General features: G+C 36.7%; 1 protein-coding gene across 7 annotated transcripts in view; it reads right to left on the reverse strand.

The window, feature by feature from the left end:
- foxp1b (forkhead box P1b) overlaps positions 1-18861 on the reverse strand; it is a 529351-nt gene that overhangs the window by 502294 nt on the left and 8196 nt on the right. For 4 of the 7 annotated variants that reach the window (XM_043241991.1, XM_043241990.1, XM_043241985.1 and 1 more), the window contains 2 exons: positions 13105-13224; positions 2485-2519 (listed from right to left, as the gene is read on the reverse strand). The gene's annotated coding sequence lies outside the window, so the exon portion shown is untranslated. The remainder of the gene's footprint in view (positions 1-2484; positions 2520-13104; positions 13225-18861) is intronic. The other 3 variants (XM_043241986.1, XM_043241984.1, XM_043241981.1) reach the window with 1 other exon arrangement.

Here is an 18861-nt window from a genome sequence, read left to right on the forward strand (position 1 = left end):
GAAGCATCTTGGTCTTACTGCTTTCATAATCAAAAGCTCTGTAACAAACATTGTAAAAATCTTTCAAACATCCTTCTTTACTATTCCAGTCTCTCAAAGTTGCAGAAAACCCAACATGACACTGAAGAATGCCTGACATTTAAGACAAACTGCTCTGCCCCAACACTGCAATTTCTAGGGACAGATAATCATAGTCTCCACTTTACTTCTAAAGTCCAGCTAAATATTTGATTTACATAAATTCACCAAACCATTATACCTACAGGAGAGTCAGAGGTTTTCTTTGGAAAAGTATCACTGTGAGTAATAGCAGGAGTTTAAGGAAGTGGTCAAACTGAAATAACCGATTACCTCACATTCAGCAATTTCGCTTCTGTTTAGGGCCAGGATAGGTTAATCTCAGTGAGCCATAAACATTTTGTTTGTGAACAGTGCACCATGTAAAAATGCGGAACGGAGGCTACAACATTCGGGTTCCATGTGCAGTGGAACCTTTTAGAGGCATCAGCAAAAAAAACTGGGGAAGCATTAAAATAGGTATTACACGGTATTTATTTCCGACTAGAATGTTCCAACTTCCTTGAGTGACTGAAGAACAGAAATTGCAACATTTGTCAGAGTATTGATGGTCACGCCTTTAATATGCAAAAAGTCTGGCTTTTCTGAGCACAGCTGTGATTTTTGTCATGATGCACCTTTAGATAAGTTTCCATCAAAAAGCCCCTTCTTAAAAAAGAAGGTGACACTGCATTGGTCCAATGTTTATGTGATATTTAGTTCATTTGCTGCTAGACAAACCACATTCTCCAGAGTACATTAAAAAAACAACTAGCTACAATAAAAAAATGCTGTCATGACACTTTTAAAAGGAATTCTTAAAGAAATTCAGTCATCATTTACTCACTTTCCTAACCTGTATAACTTTTTAATAATCTGTGAAACACAAAAGGTGTTTTCTGAAAAATAACAAGTATTCAACTTCTCAGACAACAATATGGCTGGCTGCAGCTTTCAAAAACATTTTAATAAAAAACAACTGGCATACAAATTTAATATTATTGCATTATTAAAAGTCAGCACTGAGGTAAACGTTCAATAAGCCATTCTATCAGATCTAGAACTGTGTTTTATCTTTTTAATACATCTAAATGTGTCAGTAGTAGGGAGCGAGAGAGAGGGAAAAATTGGTAAATATGACTGCTTAAATTTAATGCAAACATTGTTGACACATAATGTAATTTAAGTTGGGTAGTGTGAATGAAAGCCCAGCAGGGGTAATAATACCCTCCTAATGAGAATCCTCGCTCGCTCTAGACCTTGCTGAGATAGCCATAATGCATGGCTCCTCTTTTTTAATAAAATAATTGTTACAGTTATTAAAGATGAATCTCATCAGAGGCAGGATGACAAAATAATTCATTACCAAACGCATGGCTTTAAATAGCTGCAAATTAAATTTCCCACAGAAAATATGCCTGTAGATGAATGGGATCGTTATTTCATAAATATTGGATTCAGTGTGCCCTTGGAAGACAAAAAAAAAAAAAAACACATCCGAACATCCATTTTAAAAGTTCACTGCGAAATGCAGTTAATAAATGACTCTAAACCCACAAATAATTCTTACCACATATGTTAATTTGACAAAGAAAAAGGCAGCATTGTGGATCGAGTTTAAAGGTCCGGGTCGGAGCGAACCACCGCTTGATAATGTGGCGCTTAATACGGATACCGCCAACGTATAATTACTCCGATTATTTAGAGTTCCTGCTGTTTACTAAAGGCGCAGAAACTTCCCAGCAAGCATTTGGCATCTCCTGTCCTCTCCCTCACACACACACAAACACACTCACACACACAGCAGGATGTAAAGAGGAAAGCTTTATTAAGATCCTGCAGCCATAAAAGAGCAGGGTGACTAACCGGCTGCATTAGCGTCTAAAAGCCAAAGTTATTTAAACCCAATAAAACACTAATACATTGTTTGAGTGGAAGTTACAGTGAAGTTATCTTCACCTTAATAACATCATGGCCAGCCTGATGTTGTTTAGATCAATAAAGCCCATTACAAGAACAGGCCTCAACATAGATAACAGGGCTCAAGCGCAGTGATGTAACACTCTATGGCATCTCAAAGAAGAAAGGAACCTTCTATTAAATAAAGAGGCCAATGGAAGGCCAATCATAAGGCATGGTAATCTGATAAGAGGCGAGTGTGAGTGTTTTTAATACATGCTTCGTTTGAATACACTGGGATGGTGGATTGTGGCAGCCAGGTTGTGACACGTGAGGTGGCATCTGTTAAGATTACGACCCTTCTTGGCCCCACCACACCTACTCTCTGTCACATACTCTCCGTTTAAGCTTGAACTACCACAATATTATCAGACAGACACTTACTAAGCTTTGTATTTTGTTTTAGAAGATATTAGAATGCTCCTGATAGTTCATCTAAAAATAAAAATTCGGTCATCATTTACTCACCCTCGTGTCATTCCAGACCTGAGTGACTTTGTCTTCTGTGGAAAATAAAAGAAGATGTTTTGAGATATTTAAAAAATATTTTTGTCTCAGTTTTTTTTGGTCCATACAGTGTCATATACATTTATTATTATTACCATTATTATTATTATTATTATCATCTTTTTTTTGGAGTGAACTATCCCTTTAATGTTGGATGTGTATATGGCAATGCTATATATTAAATTAATATTCACAATATATTTACAATAATATTTAATTAAAACAATGTAAATATCTAACTATAATCATACAATATTTAATTTTTAAATTAAAATTTTTTAAAAATTAAATTTTTCTTTTATAATTTAATGTTAAGTATACATTTTGTAGACACATTAGTAATTTAAGAGTTAAGTCTACTTGGGATTTGGGGCAGGTCTGGCTGACCAGTAGAAGATGAGGGGGAGTGGTCTGCCAATCTGTTTGAATAAAATGATTGTTTTCTGCCTCAAATTTCCAAAATAAAAATGGCAACAGTCAAATAAATAAAAATATTAAACTAAATAAGAAATAAAATGTATTATTTTAAAAAGCCACACTGTATGATGCAAAGTCACAGTTACATAACGTATTTTTTTCTCTAAAGAAAAAAACAAGCTTCTATAGGATTCAAATAAAATCAGCTATAAATTAAAAAAAAAATAAATAAAAATTTATGCGAGTTGGAATCAATTCAGAGATACGTCAATGTGTGTCATGAAATGATTTCTCATAGTTATACAGTATGTGGGTGTTTGCCATTTGGGCCTATTTTCTGTGCTAGTCCACCAGGTGATGCTCTGACATCTTACGTCTGACTCCTGACGTGATTATAACACTTACACAACACAGACACACAAGTATTTCAACATGCATAAAACCAAGTAAATTCCTTTGCACAACACACAAAATATCTCACATTCAGACATGGTGCAGTAACGGGCGATAACGCTATCAATGAAGGAATGACAAAACATTGACATGACATTCACCTTGCACAATATTAAATTGCAAACAATCATGTGCAGAACAACCTGTTTGCACAAAGAAAACCAAACGAATCTACATTTGTTTTTGTTGTTTACCCAATTTTCTTTCTCAAGCTTGACTCCAGACAGCCTTTCAGAAAGCCGTTTCAGTCTGGTCAACAGACAGGAAGTGATGAAAAGCATAAATGGTTTTGAAAGGGAGAGCGAGAGAATGCGTGTGTATGTGAGGGCTTATAAGAGTGTGTTGTTTCTGGTGAGAGGTAAAAACACAGGTCTGACAGATGAAACCACAGGAAAGACTGCTCTGATCTTACCTCTTACACCACACGCTCAAGTGATAAGAAGAAAGAAAAAAGATCTGTAACACAGTTGAAAAGTCCCTTCATGGGGGTTTCACTGCTGTGTGTTTCAGAAGAAGGGGCCCGTCGGCACACAGCGCAAACAATCAACACATTGCGTGATCTCGGTGTAAGGTCTACTCTTAGGGACTCTGTAAAATCTCAACATCACACATCTTGATTTTTTGCTTGTTGACATCAAACTTACTGTATCTACTGTGCTGAAAACAGATCTAGTCAGCATATTAAAATCTAGTTACATTTTTTTTTTATTGATTTTATTATTATTTTTAGACTCTGAGGTTTGTTTTGATGTACCTGGGTTCATTTCAAAGTGCAAATCAACACTTCAAAACATCAAAATTGATCAAAACATCCTGTTAAATTAACAGCTAAAATACAGAGACAATGTTTGTAGTATTTCAAAATGGTATATTGGTGGCTGTATAAAACTTTACATTTTTTTAAGTGATATGAATGGTAAAATACTACTAAAATCTGCTTTTTACTGTAAATTTGAGTATTAACCACTATAATAATAATAATAATAATATAATAAATAAAAGGTGGTAAAACATGATAAATCAAGAGTTTGCTGCAAGTGGCCTGTCCATAAAAATGGGAAACTTGTATAAATGGTGCAAAGTCATGCAAAAAAAAAAAAAAAAAAAAAAAGTAATAATAATAATAATAATAAAAAAACGAAGTTATAGTTATTACTTTTAAAAACGATACATTTAGACATTAAATGTTAAACCATTAATAGATTTGTATCACACATACAGTAAAGGTAACTTACAGCTAACCTATTAATAGGCTTTTACTGCAGTATTTTACTGTCTTTTTCTGTAAGAAACCACATGCTTTTTTAAAGTGAACAGACCTGAGCAGAACAATGTTGCCTAAATTGATTTATTACATTAATTGCAACAATTTACACATTCTGCTACTGTTTTATAACTTAGGCCCAAATATTCACGATGTTAGTACGATGCCGCATTTCAAATGTTGTTCAAAGTGCTATTTCAGTTCAGGTGTGCATCGACTTCACCTGAATGTTTGCGACTGAAATTTCTCGCTGCGTTTTTCTGCTTTTGTTTTTCCGTTAGCAAAATGTGACCCCACTAAAAGCCACAAAACGTCAGGGCATTTTGAGATCGGTGCCATGTCTGTGCGTTGTGGTATGACTGGGCTGCCCACATATTGATTTACCCAACCCGAATTACCTTTCTGGCGTCCCAAGGGACGACCAAAAATCTCTGCGCAAATTTGCTCAGCCACTCCGAGTGCAGAGGAAGAGTCGGTAACTTGAGAGGGAGCGGGTCCAAATGGATGCCTGTGAAGGTGACGATAGCGAATAATATCTCTGCAGAGATGATCGTCTTTGACAGTGTAATATTACTGGACGATAAATATACAGCGCTGAGGAGGCGAAAAGAAAGAAAGAGAGGGGAAAGCTGCCGCCAGCTGAGTACGAAAGCATAAATAAGGTCTTTTACCTTCGTCAGTTATCCGTCTTTTGACACGCAAGCTGAGCACACTGTAATTAACACGGAAAGAGATAATGGGGTCTCTACCCGCTGATCAATCTGCCACATAGATCATCCGTCTCTTTTACAATGCCACGTTAACATTATTTAAAAAAAAAAAACGAGGAAGAAAAAAAAAAACACTGCAGATATTACCCTTTTTAATAGCTACTGTAGCTTGATACAGGCTTATGGGTTTATTGACATGCCTGTTTACACCACGTTCACAAAAGAGCCGCTCTTTACTGCGTACAGCACATACATCAGTGCAGGACGGTGTGGCCACAAGACTGTATTGACTGACTATTGGGACTGTTAGATAATAGACTCAAAAAAACACAGAGACGCGGATTGTGTTTACAAGAGAAAAAACTAAAGAGCCACAAGACTGCTAGAACTCTACTCAGGAAGCATAAGCTGTAGTGTGTGTGTGTGTGTGTGTGTGTGTGGGTGGGTGTACATTTGTGTGTATTTCTGTAACCCAACAGGGAGACAAACAGGCGTGTTGTTTGTTTGTATTTCTCAGCTCTGCACATGTTTGTCAGGTCTAGATCCACTTTCACAGGTTTACTGCTCCTGTCCCCTCTGGCCTAGTGTACACTAGTGTTCTCAGAGACTGCTTTAATGGACAGATTCCTGTTCCTGCTCTCCAGGGGACAGGCATGAACACGTCAGCTACATGAAGATGTTGTGGAGCAGTAGCATAGCGGTTAGCGCGCATGTTCTCACACATTGGGGCAATGTACTTTGAGCCGTGCTAGTGCAAATTTGCATGTTGTTGCCCCTTTTTCTTTAGGCACTTCCTAGTGCACCGTTCAAAAGTAAAATGTCAAAACTAAACTAAAAAATGTAATGATACCTGTTATTTTATAAAATAATATTTTATTAACAAAGCATTTATATTTTATCAAATAGAATCACATAGCCTTTTAAAAGTTTTAAAAGATTGTTACGTGTTTTTGAAAGAAGTCACTTAAGTGTTTACATAAAAAATACAGCAATATTGTAAAGCATTATTTTGATTTTAAAAAATATATATCTTAATATATTTTATTCCTGTGATGGTAAAACTGAATTTTCAGCACTCATTTCTCCAATCTTCAGTGTCACATGATCCTTCAGAAATTATAATACGCAAAATAGTAGAATAAAAGATTAAAAGAACAGCTTTTATTTGAAATATATTTTTATAACAATGTAAAAGTTTTTACTGTCACTTTTGATTAATTTAATGCATCCTCGCTGAATAAAACTCACAAGCGAACTATTTCTGTTAAGTAATCATTCAGAAATACTCACAAGGTTACTGGTTTGAATTAGTCTGACAAATCCTACATTTGAAGGCACTAAACCTGTCAGGGCATTTCTGAATCAAAATCTGATACAGTAACTGAACTTAAACTCAAACCATACTGACCAGTTACAATGTAAGATACAAGCTACAAGACTAATATTTAAGTAAACATTTTCAAGAAAGTCATTTTTTGTAATATATGCAAAGAAACAGCAAGGACATGTAAAATTGTTTTTAAATATTACTAAAAGATATCTAACAAAAGATTTCTATTTCAAATAAATGCTGTTCCTTTACATTTTCTGCACATCAAAGAATCCTAAAAACTACTTTAAAGAAAATTGCCAAATTGTAACAATATTTTTTGGTTTTTTTACTTCTAGTCAAATAAATTCCTACTATGCATAAGATATTTCTTTCGAAATCATATTACTAAACATATATTTTTTTTACTTCTGAACTATAGAAAGATGGAAAATACTATTCTGTAGTAATTCTGCTTCCAATTAAATCCACAAAAATGTCAAATTAGCTGTTACATCAAACACAAAACATCATCCACTGCTAGCAAACAGAATGTTGTTTAACAAGGACAAATCATAACACCTTGAATCAAAGTAGCATATCTCCATACTAAAGCTTTCATCATTACCCAAAGTCTGCTCTCTCAGCTCAAACTTCCCAGCATTCGTCATTAGCGCAAGGCTAAACGGTCAGTGCGCCACTTCCCCTATTTAGACAAGCGATCCGTGAATAAAAAGTAGATCCAATGTCTCATTGCGTTTTTAGGCCTCATTAAGGCCATTAACCTTATATTATTAGATGGAGGATGTTAATGTCAAAGTCACTTGGTCTCTGATTTGTTTTTTTTTCATGACTAGATCTCACAGTGCTGCTCTTATGTGCGTGTATATACATATATCTTCTTATATTAGTTACATTAGTCACATTTTTAAGAACAAATCACAGCTCTCTCTCTCATGTAAAATAACAGAAGGTGAAATCTGTGTCCTAAACAGAGATACGACAAGGAGGAGGTTGTAGGAAATAAAGGGTTTACATTAGCCTTTTGATCATTTTTATGGTTTGTAAATTACAAAGACTCAAATGACTATGGGTGGCATATGATAACTGCTGATTCAGTGCTATAGGGTAGCGATAGGATGTTTAACTCTGCTTGTGGGACTGCGTTTGGTTCACTGTAGTGATGAGAAAGGTAAAGGGCCCTAAAAAAAAAAAAAAATCCAACACATGACCTTTCTACATATCTCAGACAATTCCACCCCCCCACACACACACACTCACACACCCTCAACTGTCCTTCCTCTCTGCTCTCTTTCCCAGTGACCTGCGCTAACCTGCTCTCATCTCTCTACGCCCAGAAAGGAAACAACGTTGAGGGTGTGCTTGTGGGTCCAACCCAAAATCCAGACCAGCTCCACAATACAGGCCAACACCTCAAGCTCCAGCCTGCTCCCTATCAGACTGAAGCAGGGGGGCACTTCCTGTGTGAAACCACATCTTTAACTAGCATCATTACACTGTAAATAAATGTTTTCTCTTTTATTTGCTTGCTCGCTCTCTCTCTCTCTCTCTCTCTCTCTCTCTCTCTGCTTCCGTCAACTGTCACAGTCTGTGCCTCCAATCACCTTAGAGTCCAAACAGGAAAGTGAAAAGAGAGGGGAGAGATAGGAGATATGGGCGTTAAGTTGCTCTGCTGTTTCCTACACACACACACACACACACACACACACACACACAGCCAGCTGCCTGGGACTCCATCCTGGACTTGTGTTCTTTTCCTGACACTCGCCATTACGACATCAGCTCACTGCCGGCCAGCCACACAGCGAAACAGGAAGTTAGGAAGCTAGGTGTAACTGAAATCTTTTGTATAGGTGGAAAAGGGACAGTGAATAAGACTGAATAAACTCCACTAAAGTAGGTCTGTATTGCGTTATAATACAGGCCTAAGCTAACACACCCAAGGAAAGAAAAATCACAAATGATTTCTCATTTGTGAAGTTAAAATGAGAGCAAATAAAGATGCTCAACCCTTAAGGGGGTTTTCAGAGTGATGCCATAGAAGAACCATTTTTGGTTCCCCAATTCCTTTCAGAGAACACCAAGCAGAACTATGAAGTATGAAGAATAATGATCTAAACCTTTTCTCTTTAAAAACTACAAAGGAGAGGTTGCATGGATGTTTTTTATAGAAGACAAAAAAAGGAAATAAATTTGTTTTAATTTGAAACATCTGAGAAGTTGAGAAACTAATTAAGAAATAATTAAGTTCTTAAAGGTCTGCTTTCAGACAACGCTTAGCCTAGGCCAGTATTAGGCCATTTAAGTAATTTTTATAAACATGCTTTAGAAAAAAGCATTACTGGAGTTGCATCTTAAGACAAAACAAAAGCATCAAGATGTTTTAAGATCAGTCAGAGCAGCTTACTGTCAGTAGAATCAGCTCAGATTTACATTTTAGTCTAGAACAAGGATTAAGCCTTGTCTGTGAAACCAATGAGAATATATTTTAAGTCTTCTGAGATATACAAGACTACCTTCTGAGGAATTTGATTTTCTTTGTTGCAAAAATCTTTGTTAAGCGATAATTAAAAAAAAAAAAACACAACTATGAAAATGCGAGACTAATTAAATGAATCAGCACTGACCTTTTCTAAGAAATGACGCATAGTCGAAAATTAACATAAGCAGATTTGTTTATCAGTCATCTGAATTCTTACTAAAATTAAAACCGAAATTAAATGATAAAGTGTAATATGACAGAATGGGAAACAAACTTGTTTTAACAACAAGGGCACACAAAGGCATTCATAAAAACAGCTGTGAGAAAGGTGGACATATCCTGCATTGAGACCCCCTGCATTAGCCTGTGGTGTGTGTTACACAGAGGCAATTAAGACAGGATACTGATCTAATGAACTTCTAAGTGTGTGTGTGTGTTGTGTTAAGTTGTGAAGTGGGCCGTATGTTGAGCCACTGCTAAATGAGTGTTGAGTTTCAGTCGCCCGGTCAGAGGGCTGCAGGCCCAATCTAAATGCATGCGTGTGTGTCGGGCCTGTGGATGGCAATCAATGAGCAGATGCTTGGAAAAAGTAAAACATCACACAGTACTTGCATTTCCATGCCTGTCGGGGTGGTCTTGAACTATGTGTGAGTCTGCTAGGCTGTTGTTAATTGCACTGCCACAAATAAGCAACTGGCCAAAACATTATTCAATCTGCTCTCAATTCACTAAACAGCATTTTTCTGCCCAAGTGACTGATGGGCAATGGTATAATTACAATAATTTGCTTCATCTATCTGTCAAACCAGTCCCCCAGAGGATAATTTTATAGCTCAAGGGTTGATCTTTTTTAGCTCAGGAGAGTTATGCTTCGATCAAAGTTCAACTTCTACGTTTTAGATGTTCCTCCTAGCATGAAAATAGACACGATTTGTCATTGTACAGTAAGTGTAGAAAGCTAAAACATTAAATGTTAATAGAATATAGCAAATACTCTGTTTTGGAAGAATTTTATGAGAATTTGAGAGTTCATATTGAAATCACTGACTTTTGGACTGCAAACTTTGGTATGTTAACAAATATAGGCAGAGTTTGAGACACTGTTGAGATCTATTTTGCTTAAACCGAAATATACTGGCCAATTCAGGGGGCCTAAAATATTGTTTCAAAAAGGTTGAGATCCAATGCTCTAGAAAGAGACTCAGACTTCAGGGGTGTTTATTCAGAGAAAAGCCTGACAATCAGGAGTCAAACGTCCCCTTCCATTTCCGTTGCAAATTAGAAAAAAAAAAGATATTGTAGAGATCTCATTTGTGATTTCTTCTTTCTATACGTTGAAATTTGCTTCTGATGAGCACTGAAGTGCAATTTAAAAGTTCTCTCTATCACTTACCAATCAGCTGAACAAGGAACATCCCCATCAGCAAAGTGAGATGTTAATCACTGATGGTGAGAATAGATGGAGATGTCTTAGACTAGTCCAACTCAAGTACATGTGCACACTGAGACTGTCCAAAGTTTATTACCCACAAAAGATGAAATGGTTACATCCATTTTATTATTGCTTCAAATTAACCTTCAACTAAGGGAAAAAAAAACGGTTGGGTGACTTCTCTAATTTGTGAGCTATTATTTATGCCTACCCACATACAGACAAATATGCGCAGAATTTTGTTGAGTGCAACATCACATAAAAAATAAATCACACTTTAAAAAGATTATAGTAATTCTAGCCGCATTGTGTTTATTGCCTCTTTTTGAACATTGTTGTATTCCTCATTTGCAAGTAACTTTGGCTAAAAGTGCCTGCTAAAATGAATAAATGTTAAATGTATGAACACACAACCTTCGATAAATTATGGCTCACCACCAAGTCACAATGAAAGTCTATGAGATATTTTTCAGCCATTTTATAGTCTGTCAGACCATAAAATCTTATCTTCAAAAACTACACTACTTGTGAAAGTAGTCTTTTAAGTCAGAATATTTATTTTTTTCTCAGAACAAGTGTAAACGTCTTGCTCATGAACTCACAGTTTTAGTGACGTATATCTTGACCTGTTCCTCTCATAAACCTATCGTACAAATTCTCAAGACTTGAATTCAAGGGCATGAGTCATATGGACCATGTTTTTGATACTTTCACCTCTCTTTGCAACCTTTTTGAAACTCGAAAGTGTCAGCCCCCATGTGAACTATTTGCATGGAAAAGAACTAGTACAATGAAGAAACAAAGTCATACAGGTTTGGAGTGACATAAAGGCAAGCAAATGATGACAGAATAATTCCTTTAAATATGATAACGTATGGAGGTACGTTCCTGGAGCACAACCGGTGGGCAAATGCACCATCAGCAGTTGTGCAAGTCAAATAAGGAAGAGAGGAAAAGATAGAGAGAGAAAGAGAGACCCCTAAGTGCTTCTCTTCGGCTGGCACAGAACAATGATTCACACCATTGCCCGCTGTATCCCACAAATGAGGCATTACGTACAGCGGCTACCGTTACTGCAGGAAATACGTCCTCTCTGTTCCTCTCAAAACTCATTTCATTCCCATCCTTCTGTTTTCTTCTATTCATCCTCCACTTCACATTGTATCAGAGCAGGCAGAAGGTCCCCCGCCATGATGGGCTGCAAAATAACAACTGTCACCTTCAGCACAATTCATTAAAGCAATTTAACGTTGCCGCCTTCCAACGTAATTTTTATAATTGAAATATAATTCTCCTACAATATTATTTTTTAAGGAGGAGGGGGTTAATTGACATTTGTGGTAATTAATTGCCAGGCGGAGAGATGTTTATGTGGAGAAGTTAAAAACAAAAAGTGACACGGAGAGCGGAATAAAGGGGCAACGTGCTGAGTTGGTCTCATCATCACGGCCTTCCCTCCTGTGAATGAATGCAAAGGAGAGGGATGGAGGGATGGAAGCAGAGACTTCACTTCGCAGTCGGGGATTTAATTGCGAGAAGATTCCATTACCTCCGCAAAAATGTCACGTTTGCTTCTGATAGGGGGCAAAGGCGGGCTGCTGCCAGTTGCAAATATAATAACACACGAAGATGCAAAGTGAAGACAGGAAGACTAGTCAATGTCTGCAATACATAAGTGTGAAGGGACAGTGACACTAAAAGTGGGTCAAAGGCAAATGGGCAGAAGTACCAACCATTGTGTAAAGAGAACAAACTCAACTCGGATAAAAAAAAGATCTTAAGAAAGCCCAGGGTTTCAGGATGAGTGTTCTTGTAGACAAGAAAAAGAAGATCTCTGTGACGTCTATGAGAAAAACAATTGAAAAGAAATATACAGAGCTCTTGCTTGAGCTTCTGTCTGCCCTGACATTTCTTATGAGAAAATAATTTATCTAACACATCTCAAGTACAAAAGGAGAGCTCAATGCTTCAAATTGTGCGCAAAGTTACTAAATTCCCACAAGGTTAAAGGCTCTGCAAATGGAGACTAAAAACAAAATCTCCTGATTTTTTTTCATGAGAGAAAAAAAGATAGTAATTCAAGGAGATCAAATAAAGACTCTGTAGACATCAACAGTTTCAGTAAACATCTCAACAAAGTATCAAAAGTACAGATTTCAGTATGAATTCTGAACATTTGTTAAATTCTTCCAAGACACACACTTAGTATTTATAAACACCAACTAAATTTCCATCTAATCATATTTCTGCTAGGGAATTTTATGAGAAAAATCCTAGTCAAAGTTGATATGCCTATGAAATACACATAAATTGAGAAATCTTCAGACATGAAAAAGACCAACCGATTGATTCTGAGCAGAGTTTAAAAAAAACAAACACTGTAGTAAAATACATACTGTACACTCTTTTTACTACGATGAAAAAAAAAAAAAATAGTACAATAGAAAGCATACAAGGGCGTGGTTTCAAGGAAAAATTCTGAAGATAACATACCACAGTCACTTGTTTGGACGGGATTGACGTTCCATTGTTCCAATCAGAATTCAGAAAAGGGAACAAAGGGGCGGAACCATTGGATACGGTGCAGCCAACTCAATCTGAAATACAAAATGCCTAAAAAAGACAAGAGAGAGACACAAGTGCATATTAACATCAGCAAAATTGATACCATACCAAACAGGAATTGATACCATTCTCTAAAGGTGGGGGAAGTCCCTTAAATTCACTCAACCCACATAAACCTGGATGATGACTCAAATGAGAAAGGAAAAAGGCAAAAACGTGATGAAATCCAACCACAAATGCTTAATTTGGTGACAAATTAATTCCAGAACTGACCTAAATGCATCTTAACACATTTTCAGTATTTCAACAGCAAGCATTTCTGACACTTGTGATATTTACATCTGAGTATCTGATAATCAGCTTAAATCTGCATTGCTGTTCTGATGAATGGTAGTGACTCGAGGGACGACTCATCTAAGGAAAAGCTGCGGCTACACACTGCTTGACAGAATTCTCTGGAACATTTTGTCAGATCCCGTAAGTCGGTGACACGTATTTGCGACCAATCAGCATCGGTGGTGGTGATTTGCGTAGTAAAATGCTTATTGCAGAGGTCAGCATTTACTTGAGCGTGTTCTCATTAAGAGCGAAAGGGAGACAAAAAGAGAGAGTGACAGAAAAAGGAGGGGGGGGGAAGAATCTGCAGGGTTAAAGAAGGCGAGAAGAAGACAGAAACAGAAAGTGACAAAGACAGAGAGAAGTGTCTGTCATCCGTTGACCCGCCACAGGTCTGCATGGTGGAGTTTTAAGAGTGCGATGGCAAATTTCTCAGCTATTGTTGCCTTGCTAATCAACAGTAGGTTGGCCGATAGACTTAATATTTACAATGTATTTAGAAGTATTTTAATGCCAATATATTTAAATTAGCTTTTTATTTGCCAATTAATTTTTCAAACAACCACGGCATACTGGCTACTTGTTTCACAAGAGATATCTTAATAGTGCTTAAACATCAGAAGCAAACGCCAGTCTAGTTGAGAAACTGAAATCTTCTCTGCAAATTAATATTTCACTATATTTTTAATAATAAGTTCTTTGATTCATTTGGAATCAATAATATTTACAGACGTCCCTGGATAAGATTTCATACGTTTCTAAAATGTTAAAATACATGCAAAGGTAAAAAGCTGTTTATTATTAATGCTATTTAATATTATTATTAATATTGAAGTTTTATTATTGCCATTTTGAGTCTGCATTTTATATTAACACATAAGAAAAAATTATAATACTATAATTATATTAAAATCTCTCACACACCAGAACAAAATGGTACAATTTCAATATTACAAAACTCTTAAGTACATAAAAAGGCCTTTCCCCTCCTAAAGGCCAAATATTCACAGTATGTCCCCAACAGACCCAATAAAATCAACCCTTGCATTACAGCTCATCTCCATGTAATTCCTCTGCGTGGAATTCAGCTAGCGCTAACCCCCTTAGCTGGCCGCATTCCTCTGTTCCATGTCGGGCGCTGAGCAGCTTCAGATAAGAGCCGCTCTGATTAGCCGCCCGCGTTCTTGTCATTGCTGCAGAAAATACACAATCCCAAAAGACCCCTCTGCCCCCTCGCTGGTATTTATGACTCTCACATCACTGAACTCCAAAAATAGGGAGTTTAAAAGGGGCAAGAGGAAATAGCTACAGGTAAAAAGAGATGGGAGAGAACAGGAGAGAAAGAGAATTACTGTAGTATTTGAAGAGCAGCTAGGGCACATGAAAGTGAAAGAGAGGTAGGAACTACTGCAGGATAGAGATGGACGATCTGATCTTTGAAAAAAAGAAAGTGACAAAAAAAAAAAAATGATAAGAAACAGCCACATTTACATTAACCTTTAAAATGTCATCTTTACCAGCATGAAGCAGAATAAAAAAAGTGATCTTGTGGCAGAAAGACAGTGTAATACAAGAGTAAAGATATTGATCTTAATGCATGAAGAAAACAGAAAAATGCCTCAATAGGAAAAATTTTAAAAACCTAGATAAATTAGTCTCACTCGCTAATCGACTACCTACATCTTTGAATGACTAGTCAACCTGTGTAAATCCACATTCATTTTATAGTTCTAAACTCTTATTGTACGTATTTGTATACTTGCATAGAAACAGCTGACAAATCTAACACTTAACAGATTCCTAACTTGCATTCAAGCAAGTATCCAGTTTGTCTCAGCAGTTTCTTTCATCTTATGCAAAGTTCACACTGCGCAATTTTCAAAGTCTGTCTCATCCGCAAACTGTGTTTCACAACCAAATGCATGTGCGAAGTTATAAGGTAATAACACAAGATCACAATGATGCTGTGGTGTGTAACTACGCCCTAGGGATGTAACAATTCACTCAACAATTCATTCAACTCTACGATTTCAAGATTTATATGTACAAGTTATGAAATTTGAGACAGAAATAGAATGGTTTGCCTATAGTTTTGGTAAACTATACTACATAAATCATATCTGAACAAAACAGCAGACGAGCTGAATGAGAAAGTTCACTCTCTGCCAGCAGGTACCGCTTATGAACAGCAATGATGTAGAGTTTCCTGTGTTACTGCTGTAAAAAAAGCAGAGCTGCGCTTACGAACACTACTTTAATATGCATTGTCAGAGGCAAGATGAAAAGAAAATACAATATAAACCTTTCTTAATACAGTCAGTTCCTCTCAGAGATACATTCATGTAAACTCCCGCTCCAATTGCATCACGATTAGTTTGGCATCTTAACTGATTGGAATTGTAACATGTCAACTGGCTTGTGAATAATCATACATGGAAGCGGGGAGGTCAGGGAGAAGTAGGTATGTAATCTTTCTTTCTCATTGGCTGTAGGTCATCTCTGATGTATTTTTCATCAGAACTCATTTCACACAGCATTATAGAGTATGGCGTGCAGGAAAAAAAATTAAAGCATTATAACAAGGCTGCAACATAGGCTAAAAGGTGAAACAAAAAAATTAAGGGGTCACATTATATAAAAAAAAGCAACTGTAAAATTCCAAAGGAATTTTAAAAGAAACAAAAAAGGCAAATGTTGATAGATGTATTTTCAGTGTATGAATGAGCAACCTCAAAGCAATAATGTCTTCCTCGGGGCATGCAAGAACTCACACAGGTTTGACTCAGCTACTTCATTTTGGTGGCATACCATCTGTTCAATACAACACCCCTCAGCATCTTCAACATGTGGTTTTAATCCACACATTTCACACAAATTGCCGTCCCTGTCAGTCTCAGACAGAAACCAGTTACCAGCCACTTTAGAGTAGTTTGATAATTGCCACTTATTTGTGTGTCAAGTTTCCCACAACCGAGAAAAGGCTAGTGAAAAATAACACTGTGCGATAAAAACACACTACACTTACAGTATTGTATCTGCTTTATATCAAAGATGTAGTCTACCCATCCATCACAATGAAACACCTAATCTAAAATAAAATAAAATAAAAAATCTGAGCAATTTAAACCTGGAATGTAATATTTCACTCAACACTATTACAAAACAAACTTCTCCAGTCTAATTCAGATCATTCAGCAAAAGACGAAATAAATTATTGTTTTTACATAGACCTCTTAAAACAATCCCACTCGGGCTGCCATTGGTCAGTCAAATAAACGGCCCCAACTCAAACTCACACAATTGGTTGATACTGCTGCTGTGCTAGGCACAGACACAGAAATTTTAAACTTCTAGGAAATTAACCTAGAAATAGCATATTTTTCTACATATCTCTAAATAAACCTGCAAAAGAGGAATTACTTTATCTTAGAACGCCATCTGATATGCTACTTTATGCTACTAGTCTCAGCATGATTGCGCGCATGATATTGCTTTTACACAACAGTGCAGTAAACAAAAAGAGAATACTTAGAAAAACTTAATTTTAGGTACATCACCGCCTCCCCTGTTACTTCTGTTCTGCCAGCGAATAAGTTCCAAATAAAGCCTCAAAGTAATTTTACACATCTCTGAAAAAACACACAGTGGTTGTATTTGATTCCTGAATAAATCAGCATTTCTGAACGAATTGCTTAAATGATTCAATGAATCATTTGAATAAACAATTCAAAGTCTACCTTTAAAAGACTTACCAGCTTAAATTTCGCCCTCTCCTGTGGTCTTATGGGATAGTACAATGCCTATTGTATGCACACTTACCAGACGCATTAAGCATGAGCCTACTTTTTTTGAATGCTGCAAATTCATTGTGTCATGTTTTTCACATGAGATACCATAACTTTTCAAAAATCTCTCATCTAAATCTAATCTAAAATATAACATCTAAAACTAACAGAATAAACTGTGCTTCTTACACTCAAATAATTACCCTATAAACCCTCTGGCCCTTTAAGATATATAAGAACCTTGTGTGTTGAAAAGATCTACAGAAGAATATTTATTAGTGGTACTGGTGGTTTTTCAAAATCCCTAAACCTTAAATATTAAACCTCACTGCGTAAACATTAGCCACACCTTAACAACCACAGCAATGCTCTAGCAATGCCATGGAAGGTTTTGCACAAGCAAGTGCCAGTCACGGTAAAAATGAAATAAGTCTTCTGCTTCTCCTGTTTTAATTGCCGCATATTAGTTACTTATGGTGCTGTTTGTATGCGTTTCAGCCGCTATTGCACTCCAGAGCATTGAGCACATTTACCACAACCATGATTGTGCAGCAATAAAGAAGTGTGAATCGAGGAGCTGGACCTCATCCTCAAGACAATGACCTACCCAAGATGGGACAATTTAAGGGAGTGGTCTGCCTGCAGCGATCTCCCTTTTGACCCGGCAGCACGGGAAGAGCCGGAGGAGATCGGGATGATTTAGAGCTCTTCTCTTAGATGTGCTGACAAGGTTAGAGGGTCAACACAGACATTAACAGGTCAGTGTGTGGCCCACTTGGGGACAATTACTCCTGGCCGCGGCTAAGTGGACACTTGATTGAACACGACAGTGCTGGGAATGCGCCATCCCTATAGATAACAATTCTAAGGACCATTTAGGATAAAAAGCCCTTGTGATACGCGCCTTTATGGCCCAAATTCATCTTTCTTTGCGCTTTTAAAAAAAGAATGTTGGCAGTGTGATCGAGGGGTTATTCTCTGGGCACGAGGAAGAGAAACATTAGAGAGCGCCTGCATCTTTTGATGCTTTCAAAGAGATCACACAAGAGCAAATACAAGGTGAGGGGGTTGCTGGAGGAATCCGTGAGATGGTTTATCTCAGTTTAGAAGATTGTTTCCTTATCATGCTGAGCCTGTTAATATGTATTTTGATTGTTTTGTTTGGGTTTATAGTCGATTACAAGCTGTGATATAATTAAATTCCAAAGGAGAATCCGCAGCATTTACATTTTGATGATTGAGGTTATATGCACATCCAATTATTACTGTTATTTGTAAGGTGCTAAACAATCATTTTTACTGCCTGTTAAAAGAAAAATCATAATAATATCTGACTTGACTTTTACACACTGGCATCTTCTTGTACAGAGGACCGATTCAAATCTTCCTCAACTATTACCTTATTTCACACACGTTTAGAAAAGCCACGTCAATCCAACTCAATTCTGCAAACTTAAGCATTCCACAGTCCAACTATTAAATATGTTGAAATATATAAACTAAATACAAATCAGTTTTCAAAATGTTCAAAGTCCATTAAAATGAATAATCATTGAAATCAGAA

This window comes from Puntigrus tetrazona, chromosome 6 (genome assembly GCF_018831695.1).
Source record: "Puntigrus tetrazona isolate hp1 chromosome 6, ASM1883169v1, whole genome shotgun sequence".
NCBI lineage: Eukaryota > Metazoa > Chordata > Actinopteri > Cypriniformes > Cyprinidae > Puntigrus > Puntigrus tetrazona.